We start from the raw sequence: 15,234 nt of genomic DNA, 5'->3' as shown, positions 1-15,234 counted from the left end.
ACTGGGATAACAGCCAGGTACAGGTTGTCTCTTCCACCACGGACCCCACAGTCCGCCATACGAATACCGGGATCACGACATCAGGATGCAAGTTCAGCATGTCATGGCAGTGACGAAGGACACTTGGATGACTCGGAATATCCAGATCCTGACGGATGGTGGGACCTGCTGTATGATGACATTGTCCCAATGAGTAGCGACGACGACGATGATGACGACGACGACTCTGGTGATGATGCTGATGACGAGCTTGACGTTAGACGTCCTCCACCATCCCCTATCCTCATCGAGGATAGTCCTCCGCCATCCCCAATCCTAATCGATGATGATGTCCTCAATTCCGATGATGACATATAATCATCTACTCGTCATCATTTCCTTTCCTTTCTTCCACGGAGTACACACTTTTTGGTTGGTGTACACGAGGCACTGCGAGGCTGGGGCAGTGTCTTCCTCCCTTCCTCTCCCTCTTATTAGTTTTTTTTCCATAATAATCACTAGAATTTCTCTAATAATCGCTCAGAGTTTCATTCTTGTGTTTTCGAATCTCAAACACTGTTCTACATTTACCCCTCCATTTCATTTCTTCCAATATAAATATAGCAACAATCCCAGTTCTATATCATTCTTCCACAATGTCGAGTACAGGACCCATCCAAGTACATGAAATAGATTCAACGTCTGATCATTTGAGTACAACCTTCGCTCAATTTCTGCAGCGAATCTATGATCTTCCTGATGATTTCGCAGAACGAGTGGAACAAGGTATTCAGGACGACATAGATGCTGTTGACGATAATAATGCGGATGATGTGATTAGTATATCATCTGATTCAGCTGATTATGACGACGACGCATCATGAGTATTTCATCTGATTCAGATGACTACTATGAGGATGATATCATTAGTATATCATCTGATTCAGATGACGATACCATAATTATTGTTTCTGATGATGAGGAGCGTTAGTCCATATCATTGCATGGATTAATAAAAAAATAACAGCCCTTTTCAGGGCTACAATTAAAGACTGAAACAATAAAAAAAAATAGCTCTTTTCAGAGCTACCATTATACTTTCAAACAGAAACAGATTCATACCATTGTTAACATTATTTGTTAAACATTATAATCTCAAACGAAATATATGTATGTGAAAGTATTCATCATTATATGCATATGAATGATTGACAAATGCCAACTTCAACTTTCATTTAAAGTAGTACTCATCATATGCATAGATTTTCAATGACTATCAAATTCCAAATTTCGACTTTTCAGTCAAAGTAGTAATTTATTTGTCATATAATGTATAGATATTCAAAGACTAACAAATTTCCAACTTAGGACTTTTATTAATCAAAGTATTCATTTGTCACATAATCTATGAATACTAATACAACTAACTACTGTTTGTGTGAATAATGTAGCCCTGAAAAGGGCTGTTGTTTTTTTTTTGACCAGTAGGTCCACGGTTATTGTGCCACAGGTTGGACATTATTACATATAATACATGTAGATACTCGGGTGAAGTTTGTTAGTGGCCTCTCGCAAGCTTCACACCAATTCTGTCCCATTTCCATAATTGAGACAGTGTTGTGGGTGTTGACATGGGCATACCACCTCCATTATTGTTTCTATGCGAATAAAACCGAAAGCAGCACAACATAGTTTTTTGTTTCTCCATCTATTGTGCTGATCAATACGTATGCATCAATGCACAATACAAATCCAAGGGATCTTCCAGTGTCTCACTGACATTGAGTGTTCGCATACCGATCCTCATAGCACCATCACCTTCAGTTGTGTCAGTTCTATCCCTTCATCATCTCCTTCTTCATCCATGGACCTCTCAAACTCCATCACGTCATCATCTTCGTCGCTTTGGTTGGCCTCGTTTTTCAACTTCGTCTATCTCATCTTCATCGACTCCAACATCTTCTGCTTCAACTATTACTTCCTCTAGCGGAACATTGACATCCTCATCATCTGATTCGTCTATCCAATTGTTTTCATCAACAGCAGCTATTCTATTTAATGCAGCATTTATTTTTGCAGAATTCATCTTGTTGTTGTTTGCTCACAGTTGTAGAGAGTGAATGAATGAACTCTAGGTTTGCAAGTCAACTTATATAGGAGGTGATGCGACTCCCACTTGACTCGTTTAGAGTGGAATAGTAGGAGAAGTTATCCCACTATACTTCCACATGATGTTGATTTGTATAAATAGAGATCGTAGGTATAGGAGAGAGCATTCAGAGTTTCTGTAAGTCATCTCTTTATATTTCTAATCGAATTAGTAAAATGCCGTTCCAAAAGAGTGGAATGAAAAACCAAAAGTGTGTGTCTACCCAATGATGATTGCAGGGGCTATTGTGTGCTACTTTGTCAAATAAGTAGACCTAAGGATTCAATCAATCCATGTACTGGTATGTGTAGTGATTGCGTGTTGCGGATTCAACTATCGCCTCCTTCTCATCCACCGAAGCGAACAAAATCGGATTATCGTCAACAACAGTTACAGTGTCTGAAGTGTTCCGAACCTATAATATTTAACAATATAGGTATCTGTAGAAATATTTGTGGTATCTGTGCTGCCGTTCCAACTCCACTGCAACGTTGTTTGCGTTGTGATACATATTCCATGAATTGTTGGAATCATGTATGCAATGCATGTAGAAGTACTTGGGATCTGTGTGAGAAGGTTGGTCAACTCTACCCCAATAGGAGAATCCATTTTTTTCAATGTTGGTGTTTGACGCACGAGCAACAACTATTGAGGAATAGAGTCAAAGAACGTTCCACATCCACAGAGACATATTAACATTTTTCATTTTTTATTATCGTTATTGTCCTCTATTATTAATAAATATATATATATTTTGAATTTATTTGTATTATTTTCTAACATTTAAAAATACATGCATGCAACACAAAGTTTTCCTCTTAAATGACAAAGATTGTTACATGCGTGAATAGTTTAGTGAGAGAGCGCATGTGCCAGTTGATGAAAGAGCGCATGCGCTAGTTTATTTTCTTCTATAAATGGTGAGGTCTCAGTAACATCATCACCTTTCCTATCCACATTCTATTGCTATCACATATCATTCCTCAGACCTTAATAATCATGAGCTCTATGCCGCTATTGATTGCTGAAGATGGTTCACCACTTGTTGATATCGATCAGACTGATTTTGAAAATATTCCAGTATTACATTTATCGAGTCAAGATTCGATAAATGATTTTGATATTAACGACTTCGTTAACTTTGCAGATGTGCCAGAACCAAATGAGCAAATTATTATTGAAAATCCGATCGTTTCGCAATTATCATCACTCAAACACTCTTCATCTACCCTTCCTCTTGGTGTTGATAAGAAATCTAGAACAATCAAGAGGAAGGTTACTAAGGCATCTTCATCGATTGTCACTGACTTTAAAGAAAAGAAAGAATCCAAAAGTGTTGTGCGACAGAAAAAACCCGCAACGAAAAGTGACAGATCGAAGAGGAAGCCAAAGGTACTCCTAAAGAAATGAAGAGTGATTTGAAAGCTGAACCGCTATCTTCTTTCAGCCCCCTCCATCGGTTTGGGGAAATGAAAAGGAAAGCAAAATGCCGTCTTGTAAAGGCACAGATGACTATTGCTGAACTTGAAAAGAGTGAGCGAGCTATTAATGCTAATAATGAAACTCTTGAAGCATTAGATGCCAAGATTGCATTAGCGAAGGTTGAATTGGCTAGAATGTCTAAAGATGCTGATGAACTCCGTTCAAAAATTGGTAAAGATAAGCAATTCCATCAACGTTCGAGAATGCAAGCTCAGGCTGAGCTTGAGGAGTCGACTAAGCTTTATGAGACAGCATTATCAGTGAGAGATAATTGGCAAAAAGAGTTGGATACTGCATTTCAAAGTGACGGCGATTAGTTTTGGGAATGATAATGTGTTTTCAATATCGTGAGTTGAAAAATATAAGCGGGAATGGAGTATACAATTAATTTGGTTTGGTATACACAGAACATTGCGAATGGCTGGGGCAATGTTTACCGCTGCAATATTTTTCAGTTCACATACTTATAATTGAAATGAAAACAATAATGAACTTTAATATTACTTTATTCATAAAAGTCACTATTATATACATTTAAACCATATTTGATTCATCAATCCAAGAATTTTGTTCGCTAGGAAGGCCTAACCACTTTACATATACTTTATTTTTTCTTCTCTTCAACACCTTCTCAATCAGATATACGTCAGGATTCTCGGTTCGTAATAACTCTTCTTCGTAAAAACATCCTCTAATCGGCTGTTCATTCATATCTTCAAGATTATAAGTCGTTGGGATGGTTTTATTAATTTTAACAATCTTGAATAGCTCCGTGGTAAAATTCGCAGTGTAAGACTTTTCAAAAATATGTTTGTATTTACTTATACGTACAATATCATTTAATTGGAATTTGGGTTTACTTTGTCTTCCTCCAATTCCATTGATACCCTTGAATTTTAATTTTGTTGTTGAATCAACATTGATGGGTGCCATACCTATTGTACGATGAACTTTATTATTATATCTACTAGTTATAATTGGAAGAATATCAAGCCATTTGTGGTGACCTCTCATCGAAAATTCCTTGTAGAGCCATGCCTTTATTGTACGAATCACTCTTTCTGCTATAGCTGCCTTCTTTGTGCTAAATGTTGAATAATGATTGATATTATATTCTCGCATGAGAGATGAGAAGCTTTTATTGAAAAATTCTTTCCCTTGATCGCTTTGTATGTGTTTGGGGGAGTATTTGGCTTCTTTCAGTACATGTTTCATTGCATTAGTTACTGTACTACCTGTTTTATCTTTAACTGCTACAGTCCACAGATATTTGGAGTAACAATCTATCACTACAAGTATATATCGGTATCCTTCATTACTTTTTGCATAAGGTTGCAGTTCAGCTAAATCTATTTGCCATAGATCTGCAAAACCTTTGATGGTGGTTATTCTTCTACGAAAATTACGTCTTGCAGGTTTATGTAATTCATTAACAACTTGTCGTTTGACATCACTTATTTCATTAGTCATTCTATTTCAATATGATTAAAGAGAAAAGGTGATAATGTTACTGCATTGAATGATGATGTGACAGTGATCATTACATGTGAATATGTTAATATATTATACCTTCTTCACGTAATTCTTCAATTATTGAAATTATTTCATTATCATGTCCGGTATGTCCGGCTGACTTTGAAGCTACCAATAGTCGTAGGCGAGCAACTAACTCTTTCGGTGAATTCCAGTACACATAATTCACAGGTTTAGAATTATATATTTTCTCCATTTTCACTCGTTTGAGTGCTCCACCAATTTTACTTCTACTTCTTATTGGATATTGTCGTGAGTCTAATAGAGGTTTGATAACTTCACGAAATTTTTTAGAATTTGTATTTTTAAAACCATTCTTCAGATGATATTGTTTATATGGAGCATTCGTTATTTTCAATATTTTGGAATATACTTGACGAGTTTCTTCATTATCAACATCTTGTGGATTCTTCAAAAAAATCATATCATACAATTCTGGACTACCTGCGCATTCATATTTTTTCACTTTATTAGCATCCCAAAATGAAATGTTTCCATCTTTGAAATTTACCACTAGACTTCCCATTTTCAGCTTTTGTGTAATTGGATCCATACGTACGCCAAATGTTCCATCATATGCTGGATTTCTAGATTTTATATTATTCAAATGTTTCATCAAAACATCTTCACCACTTTCATTCATAACAGGTGAGATGTCAGGATCCGAGGAATCGATGTGGGACGATGATGGTGTTTCGAATAGAGTTGTTCTCATATCGTCTTGAAGTGTGCTCGTGTCACTATTCACAGATGATACACTACCAAAAGATTGTTTTCTTCCTATTGGAGTACTCATGGGATAATTTGAAGTAGATTGAACAGTTCCATGATTTGGTGATAACACTGGTGATTTAGAAGTAGCGTTTGATGATAAAACATTCAATGGTTTCATTATGGGCTCATACAATCTTTCAAGTGTCGTACGATTTTCAATATTATCATTCTTGATAGAGTTGAATTTCTGCCTGACAGCTTCTGTTGTCTCTACTAGTTGACGTTTCAAATTTATTTCATTGTTTTTATTTTCAGGATCTTTTTTTGTATTCATAATGCCCTTTTTTTTGAATTAAAGCTTAATTCGTTGGTGAAGTGACCACTACAATATTCAGTGATCGAATAAGTTCCAAAAACAAGATCATGGGTATATAAAACTATCGAATCCTTTGCGATATCTACCTTCATCTATTTTTCTATCCTTATCAATGACTAGAAATCCATATTGGTCCTCCCAGCATTTAACACACATCAATTGGAATTGTTTGAATGTTACATCGGGTGAAACATGATCTGAATAAATGTGATGTAAATTCGTCTCATCTTGTTTGAACATTATAATGAAATTGGTATTGTCACGCACTAACTGTTTGGGTACCCGTGAATATGTCTGTGCTAGATAAAAACAATCAACATCCTTATGACGTCCCATACAGAAATATGATCTAATAATATCTTGCTTTTCACATATTACATCATCGAAAATGAAAACAGAATTAGGCTTAGCGTCGGAGGGTTCCACTATTTCTGCATTATTGCTGAATGTATAAAAACCTAATCCTTTTATAGGTTCCAAAACACTTCGCAAGTACTGATATTTAGGTTGATTGAGTGATTTCGAATAGAGATACACATTTCTAAATCTCAGTCCTTGTGGATGTGTTAATAGTGATATCATTGCATTCGTCTTTCCACAATTTGAAGGTCCTATAATGAGTCCTCGAACTGATGATGGAAGTAGTGGACCATGTCTGAATACCCTTTGTCCATTCAATCCACAACCAAATTTCTCATCTAGATTATCTACAGCAAACTTTTCTTTCTGTTTTACAATGCGCATCGTGCCGTGGTTGGAGACTATATAAATGTTATTAGCTTATTCATTTCAATGTGTACCATCAAACGATACGGACGTATTGAAAGTGATCGTAAAATTAAAAGAGGTTGTGGTTTTGTTAATGATTTAATAAACAAACTTCCTTTCGAATTACATCTACCGGAGGTTATCAATACTGTGGACGGGTACAAAATTGAAACAACGTTTAGCTCGTAACGACCCTGGAATCAATAAATTAGATATTGAATGCAAAAAACACGATATTCAATATTCTAAGCATCCATCCGATCTTGCAGCAAGACATTTAGCCGACAAAGAACTTGAATACAGCGCTTGGGATAGGGTTAAATCGAAGGACGCGAGTATTGGGGAAAGAGCAGCTGCATTACTTGTCACCAACATTATGAAAGCGAAAAGACATATGGGCATGGGTTGTAGTACCAATAAGAAAAAATGTAAGAGGAAACAAACGAAGAAAAATAAAATTAAAAAAGTTGCATTTGGTGCTGGGATAGTCCATAAAGTGCGAAATGTATTGAAGAAAGCTGGTGGGAATCAATTTGTGACGAATAATAGCAAAAAAGCTATCACTGTGGCATTGCAGGCGGCACGTAAATACCTTAAAGCTGCCGGTGGAAAGAAGAAAATCCGCACACCACGCATAATTCCTGTTCCCAAGATCGGTGGACTTTTACCATTGATACCAATTTTTGCTGGACTATCCGCACTAGGAAGTTTGGCGGGAGCTGCTGCTGGTATTACCAAGGCCGTGAATTCGGCAAAAGCCAGCAGAGCGGCTTTAATGGAAGCCAATCGTCACAATAAAACCATGGAGGCTGTAGCATTAGGCAAACGCGGAAGTGGAATATATCTCAAACCATACCGTAAAGGTTTAGGACTATATTTAAAACCATACAAAGCCACAAACAAAACAAAAAACTAATTGAACCCCTACCTCAGAGGCCTCTTACTGATCTCGATCTCAGTTATTATGCACAAAAAATGAAAATTCCACATTTTCGTGGTGTTTTTATGCGTGATAGATTACCATCTTCAGGTCCAAAACAAAACGAGACAGCTATTGTTAATTTAGATGGAATAAGTGGACCAGGAACACATTGGGTGGCATATAAAAAATGTGGGAAAGAAGTCACATATTTCGATAGTTTTGGAGATCTACCCCCACCATTGGAATTGACTCGATTCTTTCGAAAATGTTCGAATGTAAAAATCAAATATAACTATGATCGACAACAGAAATTTAATACAGTTCTCTGTGGTCACTTGTGCTTGCAGTTTCTCTCTAAATAATTTTCCAAATAAAAATGGATTCAACACCAAAACTGGATCGGGAGGCTATCAAGGGAATGGGGTTTTCACTTAGAATGTTTTCAAAATATGGTACCTTGAAAAAAATGGATAAAGTGATGCTTGCAAATATGCCTAAGGAAGTGATACTTGCATGTGTTGCACATGAGATTGCATATGTTTGGGAAAAGTTGCCTAAGCATCTGCAAGATGACATCGATATAATGAAACATAGATATTGTTATGAGCACCACCACCACGATCAAAATTCAGAATCGGATGTTAATGACGGTCCTATACCTCGGAAATCTATGTGTTGTATTTGTAATATAGAGGATGTGAATATTGGTATCAATAAAAATGATACTTATTACAATACAACACCTTCCAAAAAGTGTAAATTGTCTCAAATGTGCTGTTGCTGTGTACAATAATAAATTGAAATGTGTTTCAAAATATTCATCAGTCATGTCACGAAAGTTCGAGCTACAAGCTGTCGGGACAAGTGTCTTGAGTGCGGATTTTTTTCCACCAATTGAATTGGATAGGAACAGTCGTTATGGATTAGGACTTTTGGGATTCTATGGATGCAATACAATCAATAATATAACTGAAGCTAATAACTTAGTTAGTTTTAGAATCAGTAATGACAACTCATCGATACCCCAAAAGTTGACAATTGAAATTCCATGTGGTGCTTATGAAATAGAAGAGATCAATGCCGTCATACAGAAACATATCATGTTCAGATTGTTTCATGATAAAAAACCAAATGATGTCGTTGCAGATGATATTTTCTATCTACACGCCAATAATAATACATTCAAATGTGAAATGCGATCCAAATATGAAATTGATCTGACACATCCAAATTCAATAGCAGAAATGATGGGGTTCGCTCATGAAATATTTCCACCAAATCAGATACATGAATCATCATTACCAATAAACATTACAACTGTGAGACTTATCCGCTTAGATTGCAATATAATATCTGGTTCATATATAAATGGTGAAGAATCCCACATTCTTTTCTCATTCGATATTGATGTTGAACCTGGCTACAATCTTACTAAAGAACCACACAGTATTATATATATGCCTGTCAGTCCAGAAGGTCGTCAATTGATTCACAACATTACAGTGCGTATTTTGGATGAAAAAAATAACCTTATCGATTTTGGAAGTGAAGAAGAGATTTTCATTATTTTGGAATTGAAGAAAATCGAATAACTGTTGTTATGGGTTTCATTTATAATAGACAAAATCGCATTGAACAATCCCAAACGAGTTGCACTATCAAAAAGAAAGGTGTGCATAAAAAGAAGCTCATTCCACAAGTGTATGCTAAACAGTTAGCACATAACGCTCTGTCTGTGAGTGATCTTAAATTTTTGAAATCGATTGGATTGAAAGTGAGAAAATAACAATGGTGCTCGAAACAAACAATGAAAAGTTGAATATATTCAATGAACCAGTGCTCGATCATTCTCTCATAAGTTTACATGAGCACACATATAAGCCCTATGGATCACCGCTATTCAGGAATTCGGATGAAATCAGAATTGCAATCAATAATCAAGATGTTATACTAGATATTGCCGAGAGCTTCATTTACATAGAAGGTAAATTCACCCCAAAGATGTAGCGAAAACATGCTATCTCTCGAATAATGCAATTGCATTTCTCTTTGACGAAATTCGTTATGAAATGGGAGGTGAACAAGTGGCTGTTGTTAGAAAACCTGGGATAACATCTACAATGAAAACCATGATATCATTTGGACAATCTCATGCTAACACATTATTGACATCTGGTTGGGGACTTTCACAATTGAAGCAAGATATCTTGGATACAAACAGTCATGTTTTTAGTGGAAAACTACCACTGAAATATTTGATGGGTTTTGCTGAAGATTACAACAAAAGTATCTTGAATGCCAAACAGGAATTGATTTTGATTATCGCTCGATCATTCAAAAACTCATATATAGGTGAGGTTGATGCTGATTTGGAAATAAATAAAATCGAATGGAAAATAAGGCATATTGTACCAGATGATAAACACAAGCTCAAACTTTTGAGTAGAATAAACAAAAGCGGTCTGAATGCCAAAATCAAGTTGGCGTATCGTATGTGGGACCTCTATGAACTACCATCATTACGTGGGACTTCTTCAGACATATGGGCCATCAAAACAACTAACGCATTGGAAACTCCTCGTTTTGTCATCATCGCATTCCAAAGTACTACCACATCTGAAGATAGAACACAAGATATTACAAAATTCACAACTGCTGATATCAATAGTATTCGAGTATACTTGAATTCTGAAGTTTATCCATATGAGCGTTGGAATTTGAATTTCGATAAAAAACTTGATGCTCCTGCTTATTATGCTTTTGAGAGTTTCCAGCGAAGTTATTATGATAAAGATATGAGTGAACCTCTGATGGACATTGGACAATTTAGAGAGAATCCACTATTCGTCATCGATTGTTCCCATCAACCGAATGCAACAAAATCATCAACTATTGATATAAAGATTGAGTTTGAGACGAGGAAGACCAAGTTTCCAGACAACACTAAAGTATATGCATTAATTTTGCATGATACAGTTTTAACATACAATGCATTGGATGGTTCAGTTCATAGCAGATATTGACACTTTTTTTTCACTCTATCATGTACTGTTTTATGATCTTTTTTTTTTTTTATTTGTAACTGACTTATATCATGTATTGTATTTTATATCATATTTATTGTTTTGTAATCATTTTCTATTGTATTTCATCAGATTTAAATAAATAAAACATGAAAATAATACAAAGTTTTTTATTTGACATTATTTATGATTCACAGGAACATACAGACTATCTAAAATAACTTCTTCCTCATAATCATCATTTTCGCGACCATCTTCAATTTCCTCTCGATTTTCATCATTCAATTCAAAGTGATGAATAATCCATTCTGGCAAGTATGGTTGGAGGCTATACAGGAATCTTCTTAGGTTCAGTTCAATCATAACCTCACAAAGTTGCCACAATTCCAATTCATTATCCAAAAATTTGTTGCAAACTTCTGCACCACTCCAATAGTTCTCAGCATCACGAAGGCATAATTCGATTTGTTTTTCATCATAGCATACACTCATATCATAAACGCTTGCATGTTCGGCTCCATCACCCAACACCTTCAATTTAGACGACAAATGTTGAACCGATGATTTGAGATCTACAATATCGACCCAATCTTGACTTGCGTACTGCATCCACATCTTTAAATGGTGGAACTGAAATCGAACAAAAAAAAAAACAATAAGCAACCTCCAATTTTTCAGTGATATAATACTCACATTCCCATTTTACTTGTAGTTACAAAGTGAGTGTATTCAACTAAGTTAGTAATGTTTATATTTCCATATAATTATCATCTAATATATGAATATTAATAAAACAATAAGAAATTCATTATAATTACTATTATTATTCAATCATATTGAATTTGACTAGAGTTATCGTTTTCACACCAAAAAAAACTTTGTAAGCTATGACCTAAAGAAATTCACTATAAATTATTACTATTATTCAATCATATTGAATTTGACTAGAGATCGCGTTTTCATGCCAGCAAAACTTTGTTGGCTCTGTCCTAAATACATCATCGTATATTTACCACCTGATGAGTTGATACAAGATATATCGTCATCACTGAATTGCAACGAAATACGTTTTGGTAGCCATGTTTTAAATAATTTATCATTGCTCACATCTTGCAAAGTTAATAAAATTGATTTACCAAATCGTGTAGAATAAGTTGACATATTTTTAATTATGTACACTTCATCAATTGGCAATGATGATAAGGCCTTTTGCTCTAGTATTTCAACCTCCTGTACAATCAAATTATTAATTTTATTCAAGTCTACTTTTGAAACGGACATGATGAAAATATATATGAAAATATAAACAATTTCCAACAGACAAATACACTCACCGTCTTCCTTCTATTACGAACTGAATAACACTCTACCAATTGCTAACTGCTGCAGATATATTCGTCTACTGATTTCATAGTGTGCCAGGCATTTCTTTTATATTAAACAGTGTGAGTCACCCCCACCATGAAACCGTGAAAGATTCACATTGCTAGTTGCTATCCACTAGAGATGCCTGACGTCACAGCCAAGCCCATCTCCCAACTTGATGCGATAACAGTTGCCGGTACGAGCAAGCAGTGGTCGTTGCGGTCTCGGAGAGGGTAGACGCTAGGCAAACAGTCCTCGGCTGCCGTTGTGTCACCATCGATAGCGGGGCTAGAGCGAACCTTCATCGCTTCAGGAGAGGTGAGGGCAGACCGATGAATACGCATTACTCTGCCACACGTCGTGGAGTGAACATGTCGCTCTCTAGCCGTTGAACGGTTATTGCTGTGACGTCACTCCACTACTAACTTGGTGCCCTAACACCGATGGAGCATTTATTACTTGGAGGATCTTCGAAGTATGCAGACGTATGTTTGTACATAGACAAACAAGCACATGATGAAACCCTGTACCGTGCATTCTCCTACACACACACATAAACACACAAAATCTCATATGAAAAAAAAATCTGAACGATCCATGCACCAGACACTTCAAGGTCACAACGCCTTGACTTCACTGCACAACAAAAAAAACTTCACCAAACAACAACCAATAAAAAAAGCAATTAATACGTCATAGTGGTGGGGGGAGGCCGAGAATCAGCTGTAAACAACTACTAGTATTGTATGATTTGTACTGGTTATTCCGAGTGGTTTGGAATTTATGCCAAAAATAACGCCAAAAAGTTGATCTATACAGTCGTCCCTATTTTCAATCAAAACTCATTCGAAGATTTTCGAAAAATGTAGTTTCTTCGTTACCAAAAAATAATTCAGTCACATTTTTTTTGACGCGGGGTGAATTGAAACTCGAAAAAATTGTTGATGGTTCATTCTATGGTTCATTCCCTTTGGAAAGCTTTCTTCAAAAATATTATACAGCTCCATATAGGTCAATACCTACCTATCGGTAGGTAATGAACATCAATAAAGTCTAGCTACCTTTCCTTAGAGGTACACAAACAAAGTCTAGTAATCCAATTAGGAAAAACCAAGCCATGCTCACTAATAATAATATAAAACCAGAGCCACATATTAGCATCGTAGTTGATGCGTTCATAACAACGAGAGCACCAACTCGGTCACTGCGACCGTTACCACATCGCCTTTGATAATGTCTACCGCAGTAGTAGACGAAACATCATACATAAAAACCTCCAGATCATGGACTAAAAGCCAGAAAATAGCTTTTACACCGAAATACTGTCTGGTGAACAATACCTGCATTGTCGTGGGAGTGAACTATTTTCTATCCCACTCGATTTCAGATGGTACGACTCCATCTTATACACGTCCGATTCGTTATAATTTTATCAATTGGTGGATTGGTAGATCTGGTGGCCAGTAAGACCCCCAGATTCATTCCGGTTGGTTTTTTTCTGATGTTATTTATTGGACCTGAAATATTGCCGCCCAATCACTCAAGCAGTAGTGAATGAGAAGCCTTCCATTGAAGTCTAGAGTATCGCTTCGTTATTAATGAACAACAACATTCAAATTTATGTACTGTTTCAAATTTCAATGCATATTGTGCTTTATTTTTAGTGTAAATCAACTAACAATTTTTCAACCATGCTGAGGTAGAGTCCCGATGGTGTTATGGTGTCTGGGTCTAGGGTTGGTCTAAAACTGAAGATGGAGTTTCCTTGAATTTAAAAATTCATCATCATAGGCATGATTCATATGAGCTACTCAGAGTCTTGTAGATCTCTCTTCTGGAAATTATTAATACTGACGTTAATTTGTCTGTAATGGAAACTTGTATCTATGTGTTTGAAAGAAAAGGTTGTGTTCCCATTGTGAGCTCTAATTTTACAATTGATACGTGACAAAAATACTGATTCCAATTTTCTCTAGCGCAAGGGCGAATTCCTTTCAAAGGTCCCAATATTGCGGGTCCTCATTTGTTTATTGTTTCACCATTAGACATAAAGAAAAGCAAAACGTTAAGGGAGTCTGAAATAGGAATTGAAAAATATTCAGCTCTCAATTTGTTTTACAGCGTTGATGATTATTCACCATAAGGGTATACGTATATGCATTTGCTGTGTTTATGCGTATGTGTGCGTGCGTTTGGTGTGAGTGTAGTAATTTGTACTTTCATTTTGTCATATATAGTTCCAATACCTACCTACCTATTGACAATTCCTGTTAAAATTTATTTCACAAAATTGTCAAACAGTGAAAAAAGTCCATCAATCGAGTTGTCGAGAATAGGTAGTGAGTCCAAAGTGAATGGGTCTAATTGACCTTTTACTGCAACTCGTATTATGGCCTACACTCACTAAAAATCGACCAAACAAGTAGCTCCTCTGGTGAGTGATATTGCAGACCAGATTTAAACCGCGGGGAGGTAGGCACAGAGTATGTGGTCTGCATCGTCTTCCTTACAGAGGCGGTATGATTTGCCTTCCGAATGTTCAAGTCTCTTGTCATATGATGATTCAGACGACAGTGACCTGTGAGTATAACGGTTAGGCACAGTAAGTTGGCAGTTTCCACCAACTTGGACTTTGCTCAGCAAGAGCCAAGGGATTTTGAAGCCGCTCGACTGTCTAATAATATTTTTATTTTATTGATTTATGTTGGTTTCTGCCAACCTCTCCACATACAAATCAATGGCATTGATTTCTTCTTGGAATATGGTCGCATAGGCAGGTTGATAACTATACTCTGGGTCTGACGTTGTATACAGCTGCATTAGAACCAGGTGTTTTTTGATCCATAAGAGGAAGCACAGCACTTTGTGCTCGAAATTTCCTTCTATAGGAGAAACCACTTTTTTTTTAAATGGATGAGGACTC

General features: G+C 36.2%; 1 protein-coding gene across 4 annotated transcripts in view; it reads left to right on the top strand.

The window, feature by feature from the left end:
- Window positions 1-15,234, top strand: part of LOC111502042 (esterase B1) — an 84,790-nt gene that overhangs the window by 59,919 nt on the left and 9,637 nt on the right. The window lies entirely within an intron of this gene.

Source organism: Leptinotarsa decemlineata, unplaced genomic scaffold (assembly GCF_025532065.1).
Source record: "Leptinotarsa decemlineata unplaced genomic scaffold, Ldec_3_MD MMD2_tig00026340_RagTag_RagTag, whole genome shotgun sequence".
Taxonomy (NCBI): Eukaryota; Metazoa; Arthropoda; class Insecta; order Coleoptera; family Chrysomelidae; genus Leptinotarsa; species Leptinotarsa decemlineata.
Note: the sequence above shows the minus strand (reverse complement) of the source record. Positions and strands in the feature narration are given on the sequence as shown.